Source organism: Protopterus annectens, chromosome 13.part0 (assembly GCF_019279795.1).
Source record: "Protopterus annectens isolate FY-2018-M chromosome 13.part0, PAN1.0, whole genome shotgun sequence".
Classification (NCBI taxonomy): domain Eukaryota; kingdom Metazoa; phylum Chordata; order Ceratodontiformes; family Protopteridae; genus Protopterus; species Protopterus annectens.
The window spans coordinates 769,025,588-769,048,796 of NC_056747.1; the positions used below are offsets into that span (position 1 = coordinate 769,025,588).

At 44.9% G+C, this 23,209-nt stretch overlaps 1 protein-coding gene and 1 non-coding gene across 2 annotated transcripts in view; both read right to left on the reverse strand.

Annotated features, from left to right (window-relative positions):
* Positions 1-23,209, reverse strand: part of BLMH (bleomycin hydrolase) — a 593,976-nt gene that overhangs the window by 55,707 nt on the left and 515,060 nt on the right. The window lies entirely within an intron of this gene.
* On the reverse strand, positions 7,022-7,128 carry LOC122788476. The gene has a single exon (XR_006362681.1). It is a non-coding gene; the product is annotated as a U6 spliceosomal RNA (small nuclear RNA).

Sequence of the window (23,209 nt, forward strand, 5' to 3'; positions counted from 1 at the left end):
CAGCAGCAGAGAAAGCCTTCTCCATCAGTTGGAAGGTGGTCCACTTGAAGAGGAGTGAATGTCTAGGACAGGGGTCACCCCTCCCCTAAGTGGCTCAGCCTGACGACCCGGAGTCCCTGGATGGCTGTGAAGCAGCAAACTATGTGTGTCACAACTGACATCTTGGGTCATAGCAAAGCTTTCCTGCCATGAAGGCAACTGCGGTTCCTTAGTGAGATCCATAAAGGGAACCGCAGAAGGGGAAGACTGTACTATATCCATGGACTTTCAAAGGCAATGAAGGAGGAGAATAAGAGGGGATCTTTGGAGACGGTGATCACCTCCCAAGGAAGGATAGTTCCTGGAGGGTGGGATACCTCTGGCCAAGAGCACCTGATCCACAAGACGCAACACATCGTGTTCGGAAAAGCTTCTAGTGGACCTCACAGAGACTGAGGGAGAAACAGGCCTGTCCACAGAAGAGGCAAACTCGGTGCCCATCTCACCGGTCCGCACCGAGAACAACGGTGCCGAGAGACAATGGACTATGGGTGTCTGCACTGAAGAAGTCATTGGTGCCGAGGTCATGATCTGCACCGACACAGGGATCGGTGCCGAAGTGGTTGTCGGTACCAAAGCTGGAACCGACAAAACTGGAGTCAACAATAAAGGCGTCGGTTCCGAGAAAGATGTCGGAGCGGAAGTGGTCAATGTCTGCGCTGACTGAATGGTTGGTGCCGATACAGTGGTAATAGTCTGAACCAAGGAGCCCCTCGGTGCCGATATAGTGAAGGCTGCAGGAGAAGACGGAGCCGAGATTAGTAATGGAGCTGAAGGCTTCGGTGCCGAAGGTCTAGGCACTGAAAGCACTGGGGCTGACTGAGTGAGCACCGGAGCCAAAACTTTAGCCTTTTTAGGTTTTGGTTGGCGGGACTCCCCAGCTGGGGATGAAGGCAAAGATTTAGCCTTGGTAGGAACATCCAAGATTTTCTTATGAGCTCTAGGAGGGGTTGAGGCCTCCGACCCAGAAATAGCCTCTGAAAAGGGAGATTTAAGAAGTCCCTTCAGCAACAACTTGTTTTTCCTTTCCAACAAAGTTCTATTTGAAAAGTTTTCACAGATAGTACAGGGCAGATCAACAGATAGGTGGGACGCCCCCAAACAATAACCACAAAAGAGTGTGCATCAGAAGCAGGTAGTCTGTGTCCACAATCAGAACACCGTTTAAACCCCAGACTACCTTTCTTATCTGCCACGATAGTAAAATTAAATAGTATTAAAGGGTACCAGCAATGGTACAAAAGAATACCAGAAGGTATGAAAAAAGGAAAGATTACCAACGATTGTAAGGGGAGAATACCTTGCAGTAAAAGGGTAGAGAAAAGAGAAGAAAACCTCAAGAAAATATGGTCGCTGGATGCGACAGGGTAAGAGACAATGAAATAGAATCTTTTCTGACAGAAAAGTAACATAAATGAATATAAACAACGAATAACTGTACTTAGCTCAAGAGAAGTAGCTTGACACGACCGAATAGCAATGCGGCAAACAAAATCTGAGGTAGCAGGGAGAGGGGGATTGTTGGTAAGAATTTAGCTCAAGAGTTTGAAGCTGATGCGAGCTTGGAAAATGGCCGGCTCGGTTCCGAGGTCGGAACAGATACCCATGCGTAAGGCATGAACGAGGATTAACAATATCAGATCATTGCTTCTAAATCCTGAGAATGTTGACACCATAGGCTTTTTAGATACCATTGTAGTTTCCTCATATGCAGTCTTGCATATGGAATTAGTAGAATGCAGGAGGCCATGAACCCCAAGGCTTGCAGTATTTGCCTTGCAGATAGCAGGGTTTTTGTGGCCATTAGTTTGAAGTAAGTTGTCAAATGAATTTGTTTCTCTGGCGTGAGGAAAGCCATCTGGGAAGTTGTGTTCAAGCTTGTTCCCATGAATATAATTTGCTGACAGGGTACCAGATGTGATTTATTTTCATTTATGGTGTACCCCAGACAAGTAAGCACCTTTTGTACAAATGCCAGATGATTCAAAAGTATGTCCTGGCTTTCTGCCTGAATTAGACAATCGTCCATGTATGGGTATATTTGAATATTTATTTGCCTGCAAAATGCAATGACTGGAGCTAGGCACTTTGTGAATACCCTGGGTGCAATAGATAAACCAAAGGGCAGTGCAGAGAACTGATAGTGCATGTAGCCTGCTTTGAAGCGTAGGTATCTTCTGCAAGATTCCCTGATTGGGATGTGCAGGTAGGCTTCCTTTAAATCCAGTGCTGCCAACCAGGCCTCTTTGCCTAGCATAGGAAGCAACTGGTGAAGAGTTAGCATCTTGAATTTTGGAATCACCAAAAAGGTGTTTAGTATAGAAAGGTCCAGGATAGGATGCCAAGAGTGGTCTTTTCTGGGTACCAGGAAAAGTCTTGAGCAGAAACCTTGCCCCTTTTCCTCTTCTGGTACAGTTTGAATAGCCTTTATGCTTAAGAGAGAGAGTACTTGCTTTTGAGCCTCTGCCCACTGATTTGGGGGTAGATCTGGCCAACCATTTGGGGTTGGTAACGTGTGGAAGTGAAATCTGTATCCTTGGGAAACTATATTTAGAACCCATTTGTCCTGGTTAATGAGTTCCCAGTTTTTTGCCCGCAAAGCAATCTCTCCCCCTAAAGGAGCAGTCAGCTGAGAAGTGATTGAAAGTTTTAAACTTAAGTCATTGAGACAGTTTACCATGGGGGGCAGTCTTACTACTCCCTGAATTGGAAGTGGGAGCTCCTCACTGTTTAGTCCTGTGCGTATCCTGGGACTGAAGCCTGGGTGTTCTTCTGGTTCTGGGTTTGGACTGAGAAGGCCTGGAAGAGGTAGGAAAAGACCAATTCTTAGAGGGCCAATGCCTACTAAATCTTGGAGGTTGTACTTGTAGGAAATCTTTAACAGTTTGCATAGATTTAGCTTTTTCCTCCATCTTTTTAAGAACTGCTTTGTTGCCAAACAGGCGGTCCTGATTTAAGGAAGCATCCAGCAATTTAGCTTTAACATGATCTGGCAAAGACTGCTCCTTAAGCCAAGCATGCCTTCTAAGTACAGACCCAGTGACAGCAGCCCTTGCAAGATGCCTCTAGTGAATCAAAACCACATTGCAAAGTATGCTTTCCAACCTGTTCAGCAGAATGCATTAAATCCTGTAAATCCTTATTTTCAGCACAGTCAGGAATCAACATCATTTTCTGTTTAAGCAACCCAATGATATGCTGCTGATACTTTAACATATGAAACTGGCAGTTTAAGGCTCTAATAGCCAAAGTTGCAGAAGTGTATACTTTCTTACCCCATCTATCCAGCACCCTGGAGTCTCTATCAGAGAGGGTAGGATTTTTGGCAGTAGTAGTCTTGATACCCTTGGGTCCCTGTGAAATGGTCTCAGGATCCGCAGTAGGATTTTTAAAAAGGAACTTGTGAGAGTCAGGACCCCTGTAATATCTATCAGATTTTCTGGGAGCAGGAGGTAAAGAGTCAGGGGCCAAGCTAGATTCAGAAAAGACATCATCAACAATGTCTAGTACAGGAGGGATAGCTAAAGGCCTGTGCTGGGGAAGGAGTAAGAAATCCCTAAGCCTCTTTTTAGAATAAGAGTAATCCTGGCTTTCCCAGCGTAAGTGCTCCCTAAGAGTATGCAGGGTCTCACCAAAAGAGAAATCCTCTGGGGGGGGAAGCAGAGGGAATAGAGTCCTCTGCATCAGAATCCTCATAGGTAGATAAGGGTAAATACTGGTCATCAGAGGAAACAGAAATTTCAGAATCCTGGTCAGAAGTATCATAAGCAAATTCAGTCCTAGGTCTCTTAGAGCAGGAAGGCTGGCTTCCCCTGATTAAAGTAATAAGGTCTTCGGCCATTCTTATCATCTGTTTTTTAGGCATAGAGGCCTGACTATGCGGTCTGGGCATCGGTTTTCTAGGTATAGTTCGAGTTTTAGGCCTAGAAGAAGAAGATGGCGTCGGTTTAATATGCAAGTCAGTAGGCCTGAATACACCCTCAGAAGCCGTTGCCTGCACAGCAGCTCCAGACCCATCCAAGGTAGAGACATCCGCAGGTTCCACAGTTGAAGCATCTCGCGGCATACCAGACTCCGGATGGGTCTCAGTAGAGGCCTGCGAATCTGAAGTAGTGGGTATCAGGGGCTGCAAAAGCGCCTCACTGAGTACAGGCGAACTGGCGACTGGCTTAGGAGAAGAGTCATTGGCAGATTTGGACCTAGGCAGCCTGTCTCTGTCTTCATCTTTGCATTTTTTTCAGAATGTCTTTAGTCAGATGGCTTACCGAAGACATATCAGGATAATTGAACACAGTACCAAAATATTTAGAAGCGTAAATATACAAACAACGAATAGTTTGTTGCTTAAATAAGGCACAAAACCGACAGCGAGGTATGTCGTGGTCAGGGCCTAGGCAAGGAATATAGTACAAATGAAAATCTTTGTGAGGTATTTGCGTTCCACAAGAAATACAATTATTCACTTTTACTGACATTGGTTTAGCGCAACAAAAGTTTCCCCAATGGGGTACTTAGCTTTAGTTGAAGACTTTGGTTCTGAAACTCGAAAACGAAAATTTCAAGAGTTGGCCGACTGGCACTTGCGAACTGCTTCTGCTTCGGGCACTGCACAGCAAGAAAGACTGATGTAATGGCATCGGCTGCATGCTTTATACCCCTGACTACCTGACGGCATGGAAGATGAGACAGCAACCGACGCAGGACCCAAGACTTTGATAATCAGGCCGACTGAGGGCTACTGCAAGCAGATAACCCACATGCGATGACTGCAACAGTGAAACATGAAGAACATTAGAAAATATACCCCAAGGATCCCACCTGTGTCTCTAATGGACAGGGAAAACAGGTGCTGACTTTGTGGGAACATAGGTGAAATTCTTGGCTAGGCTTATAAGGGCCTCCAGGCCAATAGCCTAGTATCGTCCTATGAACGTATAAAAGTTAGCCGTCACTCTTCTCTTCTATCTAATTTCTGTACTCAATTTTATTATATGTGAAACCATTGTCCCCACACTATAGGGGCAATACTTTATTCTATCTTTGCATAAAGGGGGCACATCCACAGAAATGTCAACTTTCTGTCCCATTGCTATTCACTCACCTCTGTCAAAAAACATTTGAAAGGTTCATAGATTAGTACTAGGCTAACTGCCCTTGTGAGACATTTTTAGCCTAGCCAATTATCCCTTGTGAGACTCAAACACTGCACCTTGTGTTTGTAAGGCAAACACCTTAACCATTAGGCCACCGTCCCAACCCCAGGTGTCAATAATCAAGTTTTTCAATACCTCCAGTCCAACAATATCCTATCATACACCCAGCACGGCTTTCGCCCCAGTTATAGCACCAGCACACCCCTACTGTCCTTCCTTAATACTATTTCCAAATCCATCCCTACAAAATGCTCCAACAAATTTCTCTTTAATAAAACTTCCTTACTTTCCCACCTCACCCTGATTATAATCTTTTCCAATCTCATTTATAATCCCCAATACCCCTTCTTCTCTTTACAGTGTATCTTACCCTGTTTTGTAACTATTCTTTCTTCCTTATGCTAAAAACATTGTGCCAGGTTATTAATTTTGTCATGTTGTAATGTAGCATATTATAGCAATAACCCATGCCTGGGTGTGGGTAATGCTGGATTTACCCACGGTTGGTGTGGTTTGGTCACAAGGGCGAAGCCAGAGTGGCCAAACAAAGCCAGCCGTGGGTAAATCCAGTATTACCCACACCCAGGCGTGGGTTATTGCTATTATACAATGACATTATTTAAGAAAAAAAGTAATTACTTTTCTTAAATAATGGCATTGTATAATGCCTCCTTGCTGCCCTTCCGCAGCTGTCCGGTATTCTGCGGTGGTTCTGATGTACTGCGCATGCGTATGCCTACGCAGTACATCAGAGCTGTGGGCAAAAGCAACGGAGAAAGCAAGATCTCCGTTGCTTTTTACAAACTGTTTAACATAGCGAGACAGCTTTAAAAAAAAGCAATGGAGAATACAGTTTTGAAAAAAGCAACGAAGAAAGCAAGATCTCCATTGCTTTTTTCAAACAGTCTCGCTATGTTAAAGGAGTTTAACATAGCGCGATAGCTTTAAAAAAAGCAACAGAGAATCTCAGTTGCTTTTTTTTAAAGCTGTCTCGCTATGTTAAACTCGTTTAACATAGCGAGACAGTGTGAAGCAACGAAGATCTTGCGTTCTCCGTTGCTGTAAAAAAAGAGTTATAATAATGGAAAAAGTTGGGGCGACCAGACCTTTTTCCATTACTATAACTCTGATTTACAACGTGCATGCTGACCAATCAGCGTGCACATTTTTGAATGTTAATGGAGGGTCGTTGTATAATTTTCTGTATTGTCTACATTTTCTTCCTTTTTATTGCTAGAATGTGTAACTGTAAAGCTTTTCTCTCCAGGCCTTCTCTGAAAAGGGGTCTTGCATAGCATAGACAGACCATTGTGGGAAACAAATACAAATAAATAAATAAAAAAACAGGAATTTTGATAAGGTGAGACAGAATAGATAAAGGTGAAGTAAAGATTACTACTGAAGAAAACGGTATACAAAAGGATGACTGACAGAAATAGCAAAAGTCGAAGTTAGCACACTGTATGAATTCTTTGTCGAGGAAGTAAGGGTATGGAAGACACAAAGGGAGATAACTAGAGAGGAGAAAGAGAAGATGGTTAAAGGAATTCAGGCACAAAGGCACAGTTATCCGAAAGACTACCCCTCTATGGTGCTGACAGGGCTGGCAGATAAGCCGAATGAACAGATGACAGTGCAATAAACTTTGCCTAAAGTGGCGCCAAATTACTGCAGAGTAGAAATGGTAATTTCCTTCTATTCAGTTTGGTATGGCTGTAGGCAAGCCTACAGCACCTAGTATTCCAATGTGGTCTCCCATCCAGGTAATAACAATGCCCAACATAGCTTATCTTCCGAGATCAGACGAGATTGGGTGCATTCGCGGTGGTATGAATATGGAATGTTTCAAGAATTTGCATGTCATCCTTGCACAAGAGCCATGTTAATCTTCTCTGTGTCATTCAAATTTTAGTAAATGTGCTGAAAAAGGAAGCACAAAAAGATGCTGAGGCAATGCAGACACAGTTTATTTATTTATTTAACATTTGTTGACCAGGAAAATCCATCTAGGACAGTGCCTATTTTCAGCACGGGCCTGGGAAGTCCGACTAGGACAGAGTCTATTTTCAGCAGAGGCCCGGAGAGAAACGCTCCAGACGCATATCTTTGGAATGTGGGAGGAAACCGGAGTACCCGGAGGAAACACACACGAATGCAGGGAGGACATGCAGACTCTGCACAGAAGGCACCTCAGCCGAGAATCTAACTGGAGAACCAGTCTAGTGTCATTAGTTCACTCAATCTAATAGAGAACATTTGTGAAGGCCAACCCACTCAGATTCTTAACGTTGAATTAACTTCTGTTCCAGCTTTCTCCATTTCCACTTTACTGGAAAAAAAAAATTCTAAGCTTGCTTCCCCCCTTTCCTGTGGCAGGTCAGATACGGATTTGCTGTGTCCAGGACTGTTTGTGAGCTCCTAAGCCCCCCCACCCCCCACTTGGGGTTAAACTATTCCTGTCACCATAAAGTCTGTTTTTCAAAATTTTCCTTGCAACTAGCCAGCTTTTTAGTTTTAGCACTCATCTGTTTCTTTGATCTCAGCACTTGTTCAGAACTCATTGTACGCACTAAATAAGTTACAAATTACTACAGCACTCAACTTTCCTCACTTGTCTAGAGGAAAACAGTTTTTAGTACTTAATAAATAAGCACCTATTCAGGCATGTCTAAAGGTCAGCTGCCGGTGTTTTCTCCTGTCTACCTGATGAATCTGGGCATCCTGGGACAATGCAGCAATTGCCTCATGTACACAGACAACCCTCTCCTCTTACCAACCAACACTACGACCTGTGAGAGATGCACTTATATAGCCAAACTGGAAGCAAAGCTCTCTTTACCAAAGACTGGCCTGGACAGTCAAGAGGAGAAGGTAAACACTTGCACCGCACCACACTCATCACATAGTCCCTCAAAACTTACACCACCAAAACACACACACAGAACCACAAAACACACACCTACATTCGTGGAGGCTCTCAGTACTAATCTGCCCAAACAACAGAGACCTCCAAAGCAGAAATGCAAGCAACCTCCACCCCCCAACACAACCCAAATGACACATAGCCCACATACTCAGTGTGCCACTCAACTTCAGCCCATAAGGCATAACGTACCCAACACTCTAGTCATAGGTGACTCTATAGTCAAGCACACTGATGTTCCACTCACCAGGCTAAACAAGGAAAAAGTTACTGTCAGCTGCCTGTCAGGTGCCAGGATCCGTCACCTAACGCACGCACTCAGGTCACTCCACAACAAGTACAAATATGACTCTGTCATTGTCCATGTTGGTGTGAATGGCCTGAGATGTACTTCCCTGGACTACATGAAAAGAGACATGGAGGAGCTCTCTGATCTTGTAGCCCAGGCCAGTATGACCCTAGCCCTGAGTAGCAGCCTGCCATCACCCAGAATTACACCACAGTACAAGGACAAGGACAAAATGATTGACTTTAACAATTGGTTAAGCTTCTGGTGTCATTCTAAGGGAATACAGTATCTGTCTGCCTGGGATGACATGATCGACAGACCACGCTGCTTTGCCAGAGATGGCCTGCACCTGTCACCCTTGGGATTCCAGATACTGGCAAAGGCTCTTGCCACCCCTATAGTGCCTTTTTAGGCAAGGTTCAAATGACAAATTCACCACTGTAACAGGTACAAGCAAGCAAAATCTGAAGGTAATGCTACTCAATGCTAGAAGTCTAAACCTCAAAATGCACTCACTCGAGGCACTCCTTAAAATGGAGAACATTGACATCCGTGCAGTGACAGAGACCTGGTTCAAAGCTCCAGAGAGCATCCCTGCATTACCAGGCTATAATTTATACCACACCTTTCGGCCACCAAACCCGGACCGAAACACTAAAGGTGAAGGCGTGTCCATATTCATTAAGGATATTCACACCTCCAAGCTAGTTGCTCAGCATAATGCATCCGAGATTATCCAAGTTCAACTAACTCTGGGCAAAACCACAATCCAGATTGTAGCTTGCTACAGACCCCCCACCATGCCCCAGGATTCCCACTCCTCTTTTCTTGATACACTGGAAAATATTAAGGTACAACTCAACACTCTAATAATGGGTGATTTCAACTACCCTATCATTAACTGGGAAAACTACTCATGTACCAACTCTTTTGCTCAACGTTTTCTGGAAATCATCAATTCCAATGCTTTGGATCAACTTATCCACACCCCCACCAGAGGCAGCAATATCCTAGACCTGGTCATCACCAACATGGGTAACCGGTGTTCCACATCAGAGGTCAGCTCCTCATTGGCCAGATCCGACCACAAGCTAATCACCCTAGACATCCACATCCCGCTCCCACCCACCATTAGGAAAACAACCGTAAAAAATTTCTCCAAAGCCAACTTCACGCTTCTTAAGACAGAAGTGGCAAACTTCATGACACCCATGCAGATGGACATTAGAGGTACGACTGCTGAATCCTACACAAATGCACTTTATAAGCACTTACACGAGTGCATGGATCGTGCTATCCTAACAGAACCAAGATGCTATCCTCCAAAAAAGGAAGCCAATCTGGTGGTCTTCTGCCATAAGCAAACTCTACAACAGAAGAAAGAAAATGTTGCAAAAAAAGAGTAAAATCCCAAGATTGGAGGAACTCCCTGGTTAGCCTCAGTAAGAAGCTGAGATCCCTCATAAAAGCCTCCAAAAATAGTTATGAAAACAAAATTGCCACTGATTCTAAAGACAACCACAAAGCATTCTATAGCTATGTCAAAAATCTCAATGGCAACACTCAGATCTGCTCTGAGTTACAGCACAATGACACTAAATATACAGAACCAACGGATATTGCCAACATCCTGGCAGATAGGTTCAGTGCTAACTTTACCCCCCTCTCACCCCCTAAAGGGCCCATCTTTATACCGGAAGAATGCAAAGTTCCTGTAATCATGGCTGCACAGGTAAAAACTTCACTCTCTAAAGCTAAGAACACATCATCCATGGGACCTGACAACATCCCAGGCTGCCTACTACATGAACTACAGAATGAACTGGCACCCCACCTAAGTACCACGTTCAATCATAGCCTCACCTCAGGCTTTATGCCCATTGAATGGTGCACCGTGACAGTTATCCCACTCCACAAAGGGGGGCCACAACAGACCCTGGGGAACTACCACCCCATTAGCCTGATGAGCCTCGTCTGCAAGGCCATGGAACATATCATCATGGAACTCATAAACAAAGACATTGGAGATCTCCAAACCCTGGACCCTACACAGTTTGGGTTTGTAAAAGGCAGATCATGTCTCCTAAACCTGATAGACTTCTTTGAAGTAGTCACCGAAGCCATAGATGAGGGTAAGGTGGTTCACACACTTTATCTAGATCTTGCCAAGGCGTTCAACACCATCCCCCCACTCTGGAATTATAGATAAACTCACTAAACTAGGTATAAATCCCTATGTTACAAGATGGGTTGCCAACTAGCTTACTGAAAGAACCCACACTGTGAAAGTAGCAGACTCTAAATCAGACTTCAGACCAGTGACAAGTGCAGTACCACAGGGTTCAGTCCTGGGTCCTCTCCTGTTTGGTATCTAGTCCTCTGAAGTACAGGCTAACACAAAAGGTCTTTGGCTAACTAAATTCACAGATGACTGCAAACTAGGAGCCATAATTGAAACTCCTATCGATGTGGACATCCTACAAAAGGGCCTCACTGAGACAGATGCCTGGTGTCAAAGACATGGTCTCAAGCTCAATGCCAAAAAGTGCATTGTCATCCCCTTTGGTAATAATTCTGTACCCATGAACTACCACATAGGCGGTAGTCTACTTAACACTGAAAGTGTGATAAGAGACCTTGGGACACAGGTGGGCAGTAGTCTCTCCTTTGATAATCACATCGTCAAAGTGGTCAGGAAATCCTTCTACGTGGCACACCTCATCACAAAAGGTTTATCATCCAGAAAAAAAGAGGTCATTGTTCCCCTCTACTCATCACTCATTATAGAGTACAACGCCCCTTTTGGTATGTACCTCACAAGACATCTACAATAACTGGAAAGGCCGCAAAAATACCCCACAAAGAGGATTACTGGCCTCAAACAGATGCCTTACGCAGACCGTCTCAAAAAACTCCAGCTTTACTCCGTCGCATATCGCCTACTCAGAGGCAATCTCTGCCTAACATAGAAAGCTATGTCAAACCCAGAGCCGTTGGACATGCTCCACTTAAAGAAATCCCAATCCCTCTGAGCTACACGCTCTAGGGACCTAAACCTTGTCACCACAATAAACAGAACATGCTGGAGGACTAGATTCCTGTCCCAGAGACTTCTCATACTCTGGAACAGACTACCTATCTATGTCAAATAGAGCTCCTCATTAGCACTCTTCAAGAAAAATCTTGATGATTGGATGGGTAATAGGAAATTCACCCCGGGCATCACTTCTGTGGTTCTGCTTGACAGGGGCACAGGAAAATAATTTTCTTGGGTGGCAAAAGCCAGGGTACATTTTTGGCTAGGCTTGTATAGGCCCTAGGGCCAATAGCCTAGTACCTACCTTTGTCACTCCACAGCAAGAGGTTCAATGTTAACCGCTGCATCACTGCCTGTCCACATGCCATCCTACAAAGGATGTCATGGGAAAGTACTGAGTAATTAAAGACTGGAAGCTTTACCTCTGCCACAAATAAAGGTCATGGAAATAATTCTACAGGTAAGCTGGAGTTCCCAAATGAAAACTGACAGATGGGCAAAGGGACAGAGTTATACAGCAAAGATGTTACAAGTGTAATGTGATTCAGTATTGTGTAACAGCTGCCAACAGGGCTGACAATGGAATCCCGACAGACAATTATGTGGATTTCAGTAAGGCCTCAGACATTCTTCTCAGGAAGGTAGTAGCTAAACTAAAATGTGATCAAATTAGAGAAATTAACAAAGAACTATATTTGACTGCGGTGGTGGTGCTGCGGTAGCATTGTCGCGTCACAGTAAGACATTGTCCTGTTCGATTCTCAGCTACAGCATCTTCTGTGTGGAGACATGCGTGAATGGGCGTACCTTCGTTGAAGGTTGTGCGTCAGGGCCGGCAACTCGGCAAGTAAAAATCTACTGCCAATCATTAGCGGACCGGAGTTCCGCTGTGGCGACCCCTAACTGGGAAAAGCCGAAAGACACAACAACAAAGAACTATGTGTAAGGAGGTTGAGGGTAGCAGTTAGGGAGAATCTGTTCAGCATAAAGTCAGTGTTGTAGGGTGTCACATGGTTTGTTGCTTGGACTGGTTTTGTTTAATGCACCTGTGCACAACATCACATTAAGATGATGAAAGCAGAAAAGCATTAGTGGTCTTTTGAATTTAAACAATTCAAGCAGTATGTACATCCAGTTATTCCTCTCATTCCAGTGCCCCAGCCTTTCCTTACTGTATTCTCAAGCAACTCTGAACCTCACTAAAGACTTGCACTGTACCAGTATATCTGACAATACAATGAAATGCCTCACCATCCTCTTTGTGAAGTAGCATTTCTTCAGTCTGCTTTGAATCCTCCTTCCTTCTGTAGCCATATCCATTTCTCAGTCCACTCCCCTTCTTTTTAAAATGCCAACCCTCTCCCGGGCACAAACAATGTAGTTTCTCCAAATTCTGCCCCTGCTTTCTCTTTTCCTTAGGTTTCTACTCATGTGCTAGCCCTTCTACTCTCTCTCTACCATTTTAACTCTGCACTGCATGTCTTCTATCAGCCTAATTTTCTGTCCCCATGTAACATCCAGAAGAGTACATGGCATGCCACCTCTGAGTGTCCTGTACAACGAAGAATGACTTCAGCGTCTCTGAAATCCACTCCAAGAACTAAGACTAGTATTTCCCTTCACACTGCAAAAGTTCAATTTAGCTTAGAGGATGGAATAAGTGCATGCAGAGCTTTAAGAAACTGGTGCCTCACCTTAATGTTTCAGTTAAATAATGTATATCATGGGGTCTGACATCCTGTACAGCAACACAGCCTGGAAGACATTTGAGGAAGCTGGTTGCATTTAACTTGTCTCATTCTCTCGGCTGCAACTGATGTTATATGCTACGAAAATGAAGGAAATTGGATTTTATAAGTACTAAAGAAAGTACAGTTGTACAAGAGCTTACCAAGACAGCAGTTGTCTTACTCTAGGTCACTGTTGCAGTATTTCGAACTGTTGTGCTATCTTGACAAATAATCTGGATGTTTGACCAGAGAAGCAAAGATAAAACCTTTAATCTAAGGAAGGACATTTTACATTACGTCAATCTACTATTTGAGATGTGGTTCAACTGCAGCTGCCTGGCAACCTCTTTCTTTCAGGGCAATTTGTCTGAGAATTGGAAGCTGCGAATCCAGAAACTCAGTTTATTCCTCAATGCAAATATCTCTGAGATCAACAAACTACAGCATCTGATGGGGGCTGGCGATAGCTGACATTGCATGCAGCGATGTGCTTGATATCAACAGCCCCACTCAGTTAGAGCATGCTGAAAAATCCTCCCTAGCATGCAGTGCCAACATACGTGATGCTGCAGGCTGCTCCTCTCACTTTCTTTGCCCAACACACCACTGGCATAGTCCCAGCCGCAGGAATAGTACCTGGGACAACAAGGAAAAATGATGCAGCTCTTTTGTTAGCTGAGGATTTGAAAATTGGGAGGGAGACTCTGAGGAGCCTGAAAAAGTATATGGGGTATTCAGAAACACTGACTGTAGTCATAATTGAAATAGCACAATGAGTAGTGACATGCAGGGAGGGAGTGATTCACAGACGCATGCAGCACAATCATGTTACATGAGAAATATCACAGTATTCATGGTATACAAATAAGTGCATAATGTCATACAAGTAATAAAACAGTGTATGCAAATGATGACATTGAAAATGGTGGAGCAATTCAGACATGTAGAGATCCAGGGAGTGATTCACAGACACATGCAGCACAATCATGTTACATGAGAAATCTCACAGTAATCATGGTATGCAAATAAGTGCATAATGTCATACAAGTAATAAAACAGTGTATGCAAATGATGACATTGAAAATGGTGGAGCAATTCAAACATGTAGAGATCCAGTGCTATGTGCAACAGTGATCCTCTCTTCTGAACACCAGGATTTTTCAATGTACAAGATCTTAACTCATGCTAAAATGCAAGGAATAGCAGCAGCCTTAGTTGAACAACAAGTGTTAGTAGCCGTTCGCAGAACCAGTGCTTCTTACATTGTACAGACTCGCTCTCCATACTGCAGATGGGTCCAACAATAGCTAATATAACTGCTACTGTGTGGACACAGCCCCACCACCATAATGGTGTTAGCATATATATGTCGGCCAAACATGAATCATGGGAATGTGTGGACAGTCCATCATTGTGGACATAAAGATTCATGCTTTATACAGTTTCAGCATCCAGCAGGGGGCATCTTAGGAATATCACATGCATTGGCCTTGCATATCCTATACTAGCTTCTTGACATGAAGCTAAAGTATGGGGTTGAGCATACATGGTCTCCACAGACAGCAGAAAGCAGAAACACCAGACAGATATTTTACAACATACTATTTTCCTGAGGTCTGGAGGCCACTGATTTCCCCTCACACACTGTCATCAAGGCCACTCCTGCTCCACATGGTGCCCACAGGAAGGGAGTCCACTTTTAACTACCAAGTGGTGTGCAATGCACAAAGTGTTATATACAATGCATCTGTGCACCACAAAGACAGTTCCCATGATTTCCACACATGCAATCTCTACCAGCATTTCCTGTAGGCTGACTTCCCAGACAGTTGTCTAGTTGGCACTTGGACATATTGCTGGGACATAGGTAATGATAGTACAGTTGTGCAGGTAAACTTAACATAGCAGGAGATGTTAGGATAATCACTGCTGCAGTAGCCTTAACTATACAGGTTATATCCTGCCAAGGATACAACAGCTGGACAGCTTCCAAAGCTTCAGGGCACCTTCCATTCACCCAAACTGTCAGGCAGCTCAAGCTGAGCTGACTAAAAGACAAGTTTGGGAATAAAGCCCATCAGAACTTTCCTGCCAACAGGGAGAGGGTAGCTGAACTCTGGTTGTTTTTTGTTCTTCTTAGCTTTGCTATTCCAATCACACCTTGTTATAAACAACACAAAAAACATAAGTGAGATGGAGAGAGGGGGCCAGCTACTACAGCAATGATCACTCTAACATCTGCTCTTATGGTAAGTTTACTTACACAACTGTACTATGTTCATCAAAGTGATGAACTAGCTTACTACATTTGGGTGGTGGAAGGAGAAGCATCTAGGAGCCACTGGAAAATGGTCCTTGCAAAGCCTGATCTAGACCTAGAGAAGGAATCAAGCTTACAGTGCTTTGTAAAAGTATGTACAGAGGACCATCTTGCATCTTCTACAATACTTCTAGAATTCAGCCCCTTCCAAAAAGCCACAGATTAAGCCAAGGCCCTGGTAGAGTGGACCTTGACACTGCCTGGAAATGTTTTGCTGTGGCAAGTATAAAAGAAGGTAATAGCCTTAGACGACCATTTGTAAATAGTCTGTACTGACACATGTTTCCCCTTCTTCTGGCCATTACAAGCAAAGAACAGCAGATCCAAAGATCTAAAAGATTTTGTTCTGTCAAAATAGTACCAGAATTGTCAGTGGACACCCAAGGTACAGAGCATCCTTTCTCCCCATTTTTAAGATCAGAAAAGAAAATGGGGAAATAGATACTTTGGCTTAAAGTAAACTTGGATACCACTTCAGGCATAAAGGACAGATTAGTTCTCAAAGAAACTCTGTCTCTGTAGAAAATTATATAGGGTTGACTCACCACAAGATCTTACAACATACTCTTCTTGCAGAGGTCAGAGCAATCAGTAAAGATGTTTTCCATGTTAAGAACCTCATGTCAGCCAGATTAGCTGGTTCACATGGAACAGATGTTAGCTTCTCTAACACAAAGTTAAGATGGCAAGAAGGGGCCACTGGTTTTCTTGGAGACCTCTTAAGTAAAAGTACAGTTGGGTACACTTAACATAAATGTAGATGTTCGAGTGTATTCACTGTTGCAGTCATCACATTTGGGTTATCCCTGCCAGGGTCGCCCTCGGCCGGCTCGAATACCAGAAGCTTAGTATTTCTGCGTCTGTTGCTGTCGCTTCAGGACTGATGTCAGGTCATCAGTAGTATAAAGTAAGGCAGCCGACGCCATTACATTAGTTTTTCTTCCCCTAACCTGTCAGGAGCCCCCAAATAGGAGCCAGGTTCTGGTGGAAGAACCCCACCAGTAGAAAGTAAATACCAATATGTTCCTTGTAAGGAAAGAGAAGAAAGAAGAGGGAGATGGAGGGAGAGAAACCAGGACTGCAACAGTGAATACACTCGAACATGTACATTTATGGTAAGTGTACACAACTGTACTATGTTCTTTGTGTTTCACTGTTGCAGTCATCTCATTTGGGTTAATTCGCAAAGCTGGGGAAATGGGTGGAGGCAGTCAAGGAAACTAGGGGCTGGCTAGGATGCCCTGCAAGACTGCAGAGGCAATCCCTGTCTTGGATTTGGAGAAGATAGGCAGGTGGCAATGTTTGGTAAAGGTGTGAACAGATGTCCAGGTGGCAGCCTCCAGGATGTTCCTGGTGGGGACTCCTCTGAGTAAAGCTGCAGCGGTGGAGGCTGCTCTGGTGGAGTGAGTCCTGACCCCCTTGGGGGGAGGCTTTCCATGTTGTTTGTAGCAGAAATGGATGCAGTGTGCTATCCATTTGGAAATGGTTTGTTTGGAGATGACTTTGCCCTCTGCCGACAATTGATCAGACTTTCTGAAGGTTTCAGTCCTGTCTAGACGGAATCTGAGCTGTCTGTGCACATCTAGAGAGTGCAGGATCCTTTCCCCCTTGTTCTGTGGGTTAGGAAAAAGGTGGGCAAATGAAGGGTTTGGTTGAGAGCCACACTGGACACCACCTTGGGTATGAAGAGTGGGTTAGTCCTGAGGGATACCCTGTCAGCATGGAAGATGATGAAGGGTTCCACAGCCATGAGTGCTTGTGGCTCAGAGACCCTTCTGGCTGAAGTGATGGCCAGAAGGAAAGCTGTCTTCCAGGAGAGAACTTTTAGCTCTGCTGAAGAGGCTGGTTCAAAGGGGACAGGGTGAGCTTTTCCAACACAAAGGTAAGGTCCTAAGCTGGGGTTGGCGCTCTTCTGGGTGGTCTCAAGTTGCTAGCCCCTCTTAGGAACTGTTTGATCAAAGGGTGTGAGAAAAGGGACTGCTCAGTGGGAAAATGAGCAGAGATAGCAGAGGTATGAATTTTAATAGAGGAAAAAGAGAGGCTACTGTGTAGCAGGTCAGCTAAGTAATCCAGGATGAGAGGGAGGAAGGGCTGTGCTGTATTGGCTCCCTTAGCCTTAATCCAGGTGCAGAACCTTTTACATTTGTCAGCATAAGACTTTCTAGTGCTAGGGCCTGGCCTCACATATAGGTTCATAGGTTCATAGGTTCATACTAGGCTATCTGCCCTAGGGCATTTATAAGCCTAGCCAGAGTATGTTTGGCTTTCGCCACCCATTTTAAATTAATTTTGCTATGCCCTTTTAGCGAGGTTAGTATACTGTGCCTCTGTCTAACAGTGTCACAGAAGTGATACCCGGGGTAAACCTATGATCTCCCATCCACTCATCAAGATTCCTCTTGAAGAGAGTCAATGAGGGACTCTGCCTAACCTGGACTGGGATTTTATTCCATAGTGAAGGGAGCCTCTGGGTTATGAATCTGTCCCTCCAGCATGTCCTATTTATTTCAGTGCTGAGGTTCAAGTCTCTCGAGCGTGTAGCTCGATGGGATTTGGATTTTTTGAGGTGCAGCATGTTCCTTAATTCGGGTTGGACATGGCCTTATACGTCAGGCACAGGTCACCTCTGAGCAGGCGGTATGCCACTGAGTAGAGCTGGAGTTTCTTTAACCGGGCAGCATATGGCATCTGTTTGAGCCCTTTGATCCTCTTGGTGAGGTACTTTTGGGGTCTTTCCAGTTGCTGCAGGTGTTTGGTAAGGTACATCCCAAAGGGCATTGTACTCGATTATGGGCCTGATGAGGGATGAGTAAAGAGGCATGATGACCTCCCTAATCTAGATGTGAATCCCTTCATGATTAGGTGGGCTATATAAAATGTTTTTCTAACCACTTTGGCCACGTGGTTGTCAAATGAGAGATTGCTATCAACTTGGGTCCCCAGGTCCCTAATGACTTCTTCTGTACTTAATGGATTACCACCTATGTGGTAATTTGTGAGCACTTTGTTTTGCCAAAGGGATGACTATACACTTTTGGCGTTTAGCTTGAGGCCATGGCTCTGGCACCAGTTGTCTGTTTCTATGAGGCCCTTTTGGAGGATGCTTGTGTCGGCTGGAGAGTCGATTATGGCGCCCAGTTTGCAGTCATCTGCGAACTTGGTCAGCCACAGTCCTTCTGTGTTGGCCTGTACCTCCGAGAAATATATACCAAACAAGAGAGGTCCCAGGACTGAGCCTTGTGGGATGCCACTTGTAACTGGTTTGGAGTCTGACATGGCTCCAGCAATTCTAACTATGTGGGTTCTGTCCTTGAGCCAGTTTGCAACCCATCTAGTGACATAGCATCTAGAACCTGTTTAATGAGGTTGGCAGATTGATCAGGGGTTAGGGAATAAGCCAAGCTGCCAAATTGAGTGTCTGCAATTGGAGATGCATAAATTTCCCTTCCCTCTGGGTCAGGAGGTTTGGAATCTGAGGAAGATGTTATGGTGGCAGTGGGGACAGGCTGCACAGCAATGGGGTACCAGTGCTGGCGAGGCCAGTCTGGAGCTATAAGAATTGTCCTTGGTTTTTCCTCCTTTATTTTGAGCAGTACCCTGGGTATGAGAGGTAGTGGAGGAAAGGCATAGACCGTTTGATTGACCCAGGGGAAAGACAGGGCATCTACTTTCCAAGCCAAGCAGTGATGCTGCCTGGTGCAGAATTTGCTGAGCTGATGGTTGGTGTGGGAGGAAAAGAGGTCGACCTTTGGGGTGCCCCATTTCTGAGTTATTAGGGTGAAGGTTCTTCTGTTGAGCTGCCACTCGTTTGGGTTCAGAAGATTTCTGCTTAATTAAGAACCCTGCCAGAGGGTTGAGAGAACCTGGTAGGAATTGTGCTAACAAGGTGGAGTTGCATGAAAGAGGCTGTGTGCAAAAGGTCATGGCCAGCCTGCATAGAAGGTAGAAGTGAGTCCCTACCTGCTTGTTGATATATCACATCACAGTGGTGTCTGTTTTGATCAGGAGAGCCCCTGGGGAGAGAAAGCGCTTGAAAGCTATTAAGGTGTGCTGGACAGCTATCATCTCTTTTTGGTTGATGAGCAGATGGATTTGCTGTGGGCTCCATTGGTCCTGTATGCACCTGCCATCCAGGTGTGCACCCCAGGCATAGTCTTATGTATCTGTGGTGAGGGTCTGGGTGGTGGAGGGTGGTGAGAAAGGTAGTCCTTTGTTGTGGGAGCATGCTGCTGCCCACCAAAGAAAATCTTTTATGAGGCAAGGTATTATAGGTATAAGAGACTCCAGGTCTTGAGAGTGTTGACACCAAAGGCTTTTTAGGTACCACTGAAGATACCTCAACTGCATTCTGGCATATGGAATGAGTAGAATGCAAGATGCCATGAACCCCAGAGCTTGCAGGATTTTCCTTGCAGACAGCTGGGGTCTAGTGGCTAGATGAGAAATGTAGGCTGTCAGGAAAGTTTACTTTTTTGGTGTAAGGAATGCCATCTGGGATGCTGCGTCCAGACTTGCTCCCAGGAATATAATCCTTTGCGTGGGTACCTGTTTAGATTTTTTTTCGTTGACTGAGTACCCTAGAGAGGTTAGCAGGGACTTTACAAAGGCCAGGTGCTTGAGCAGCTTTTCCTGGCTGTCTGCCTGAATTAGGCAGTTGTCTAAGTATGGGTAAATCTGGATATTCCTTTGTCTGCAAAAGGCAATGGCCGGAGCCAGACATTTTGTGAAATCTCTGGGAGCAGTAGATAAGCCAAAGGAAAGCGCAGAGAACTGAAAGTGCTGAGATCCTGCCCTGAAACGGAGATATTTCCTGCATGATTCTCTGATAGAAATGTGGAGATAGGCCTCTTTTAGGTCTAGGTTGGCTAGCCAAGCATCCTTGGAGAGCAAGGGTAGCAGCTGCTAGAGGGTAACCATTTCGAATTTTGCGATCACCAGAAAGGTGTTTAGAATGGATAGATCGAGGATGGGGCATCAGGTGCTCTCTTTTCTGGGTACCAGAAAAAGTCTGGAGTAGAAACCATGGCCTTTCTGTTCTGCAGGAACATGCTCTACTACCCTCATAGACAGCAGGGAAAGGACTTGCTTTTGTGCCTCTGCCCACTGGTTTGGAGGTAGATCTGGGAACCCTTTTGGAGTTGGAAGGGTGTGGAAAGAAAATTTGTATCCCTGGGACACTTTGTTGAGAACCCAGCGGTCATTGGTAATGGTGGCCCAGGTGCTTGCATGAAAGGAGAGTTTTCCTCCTAGGGGTAAGTGAAAGTAGGCAGAGTGAGAGGGTGGGGGAGGAGAGTCATTATGAGTTCTTACTATAAGGGGGTGGCTTAGAACTCACTGGTTTTGAAGCAGAGGTATTCCACTGCTTAGAGCTCTGCATTCCCTGTGGCTGCTGTCTGGGGGGGGGGGGTCTGGGCTGAAGTGGCCTGGTGGGAGCAGGAAAGGACCAGTGTTTGGTGGGACAATGCCTGCTGAACCTGGGCAGCTGGACCTGTAAGAAATCCTTAACTGTCAGCATAGATTTTGCTTTTTCTTCCATCTTTTTTAAGACCTCTTCTGCCTTAGTGCCAAATAAGTTGTCTTTGTGCAAGGGGGCATCCAAAAATTTAGATTTAACATGGTCTGGCAAGGGCTGTTCCTTAAGCCATGCATGCCTTCTAAGGACAGATCCAGTGACTGCTGCACCCTGCAAGAAACTTCTAGGGCATCAAAACCACAGTGCAAGGTGTGTTTAGTTACTTGACTTGAAGAATGCATTAGCTCTTGTAACTCTTTAGATTCTGCACAAGCAGGAAAGGAAGACATTTTTTGTTTGAGGAGTTCCTGGGTATGTTGCTGAAATTTTAGCATATGGAACTGACAATTTAGTGCTCTGATAGCAAGTGTAGCTGAGGTGTACACTTTTTTACCCCATCTGTCTAGTGCTTTGGAATCCCTATCTGAGGGGGCTGGATTCTTAGCAGAGGCTGCTTTAATTCCTTTAGGCCCTTGAGAAATTACTTTATGGTCAGCAGTAGGATTTTTAAAAAGAAATTTGTGAGAGTCAGGGACTCTGCAGTACCTGTCTGTTTTTTTGGGTGCAGGAGGGAGCGTGTCAGGAGTCAAACTGGATTCCAGGAAAACATCCTCCACAACATCCAGGACTGGGGGGATGGCCAAGGGTATGTGCTGTGGAAGATCTAAGAATTCCCCGAGTCTCTTTTTAGACAGAGGGTAATCCTGACTTTCCCATTGGAAATGCTCTCTTAAGGTATGAAGGGTTTCCCCAAAGGAAAAATCCTCTGGGGGAGAGGCTGAAGGAATGGAATCCTCTGCATCAGAATCCTCATAAGCAGAGAGGGGTTGCATGTCTTCATATTCAGATGCATCAGAGTCATCAGACTCCTCTTTTTCATTTGGTTGCGGTAGCTTTGCTTTTCCTGATCAGCATTATAATGTCTTCCGCCATTTTAAGCATTTGAGACTCTGGCAAGGAAGCAGGTGCCTGAGATTAGGTCGTCGGTTTCTTGGATGGGGTTCATGCCCTGGGCCTAAGAAACTCGGTTGTTTTTGAAAGAAAGGTAGCCATGAAAGAAGACGTCGGTTTGTGTCGAGAATCGGTAGTGTAAAGGACTTCCTCGGAAGCCAGTGCCTGCTCAGTGGCTCCAGACCAAGGACTTCCTCGGAAGCCAGTGCCTGGTCAGTGGCTCCAGACCCATCCAAGGTAGAGATGACCACAAGATCCCTAGTCAAAGAAGAGTTTTGCGGCACACCAGACTCCAAAAGGGTCTCAGTAGCAGCCTGTGCATTCACAGAAGCAGGCATCAGGGGCTGCGAAAGCACCTCACTGAGGACCAGAGAACTGACGACTAGATTAACGGGAGCGTCGTCGGTAGGTTTGGACCCGTGCAGTCTGTCTCTGTCTTTATCTTTACGTTTTTCGGAAGATCTGCTGTCGGATGGCTTACCGAACCCATATCGGGGTTTGAGGACTGTAAGCGAAAATATCTAGCTACAATAAGAGCCCGACGATGGATAGTTCTGGCATTGAACAAAGCACAGAAGCGACAGCGGGGGGCGTCGTGGTCTGGGCCTAAGGAAGTGATGCAGTAAGAATGAAAGTCTCTGTGTGATATTTGCTTTCCACAGGTGAGACAACTGTTAACTTTTTCTGACATCGGTTAGTGCAAGAAAAAAGGATCCCCAATGGGGTACTTAGCTTTAGAAGACTTCAACTTCAGTTCGGTAGACGAATCTCAGGTAGCGGCCAACCGGCACTCGTGCAAACTGCTTCTGCTTCGGGCTCCATGGCAAGAAAGACTAATGTAATGGCGTCAACCGTCTTACTTTATACTACAGACGACCTGACATCAGTCCTGAAGTGACAGCAACCGATGCAGAACTACTAAGCTTCTGGTATTTGGGGTGGCCGAGGGCTATCCTGGCACGGATAAACCAAATGTGATGACTGCAACAGTGAAACATGAAGAACATTCTCTTTCATAAGCATTTTGACATGACAAGCCTTGAAAGAGGAGCATCCATGGACAGACATGCTGAAATGGCCAATAACCAAACCCTGAAGTACGAGTAAGAAAGGCCATAGGAAAATAACTCACTCAAATATTGTAAAACCAGAGAATAACTAGTACTGAATACGTGATGGTTATGTTGTTGTTGGCACCAAGTAGAAAACCTTTTCCATTTGCTAATATAAGATTTTCTAGTAGCAGGCTTTCTTG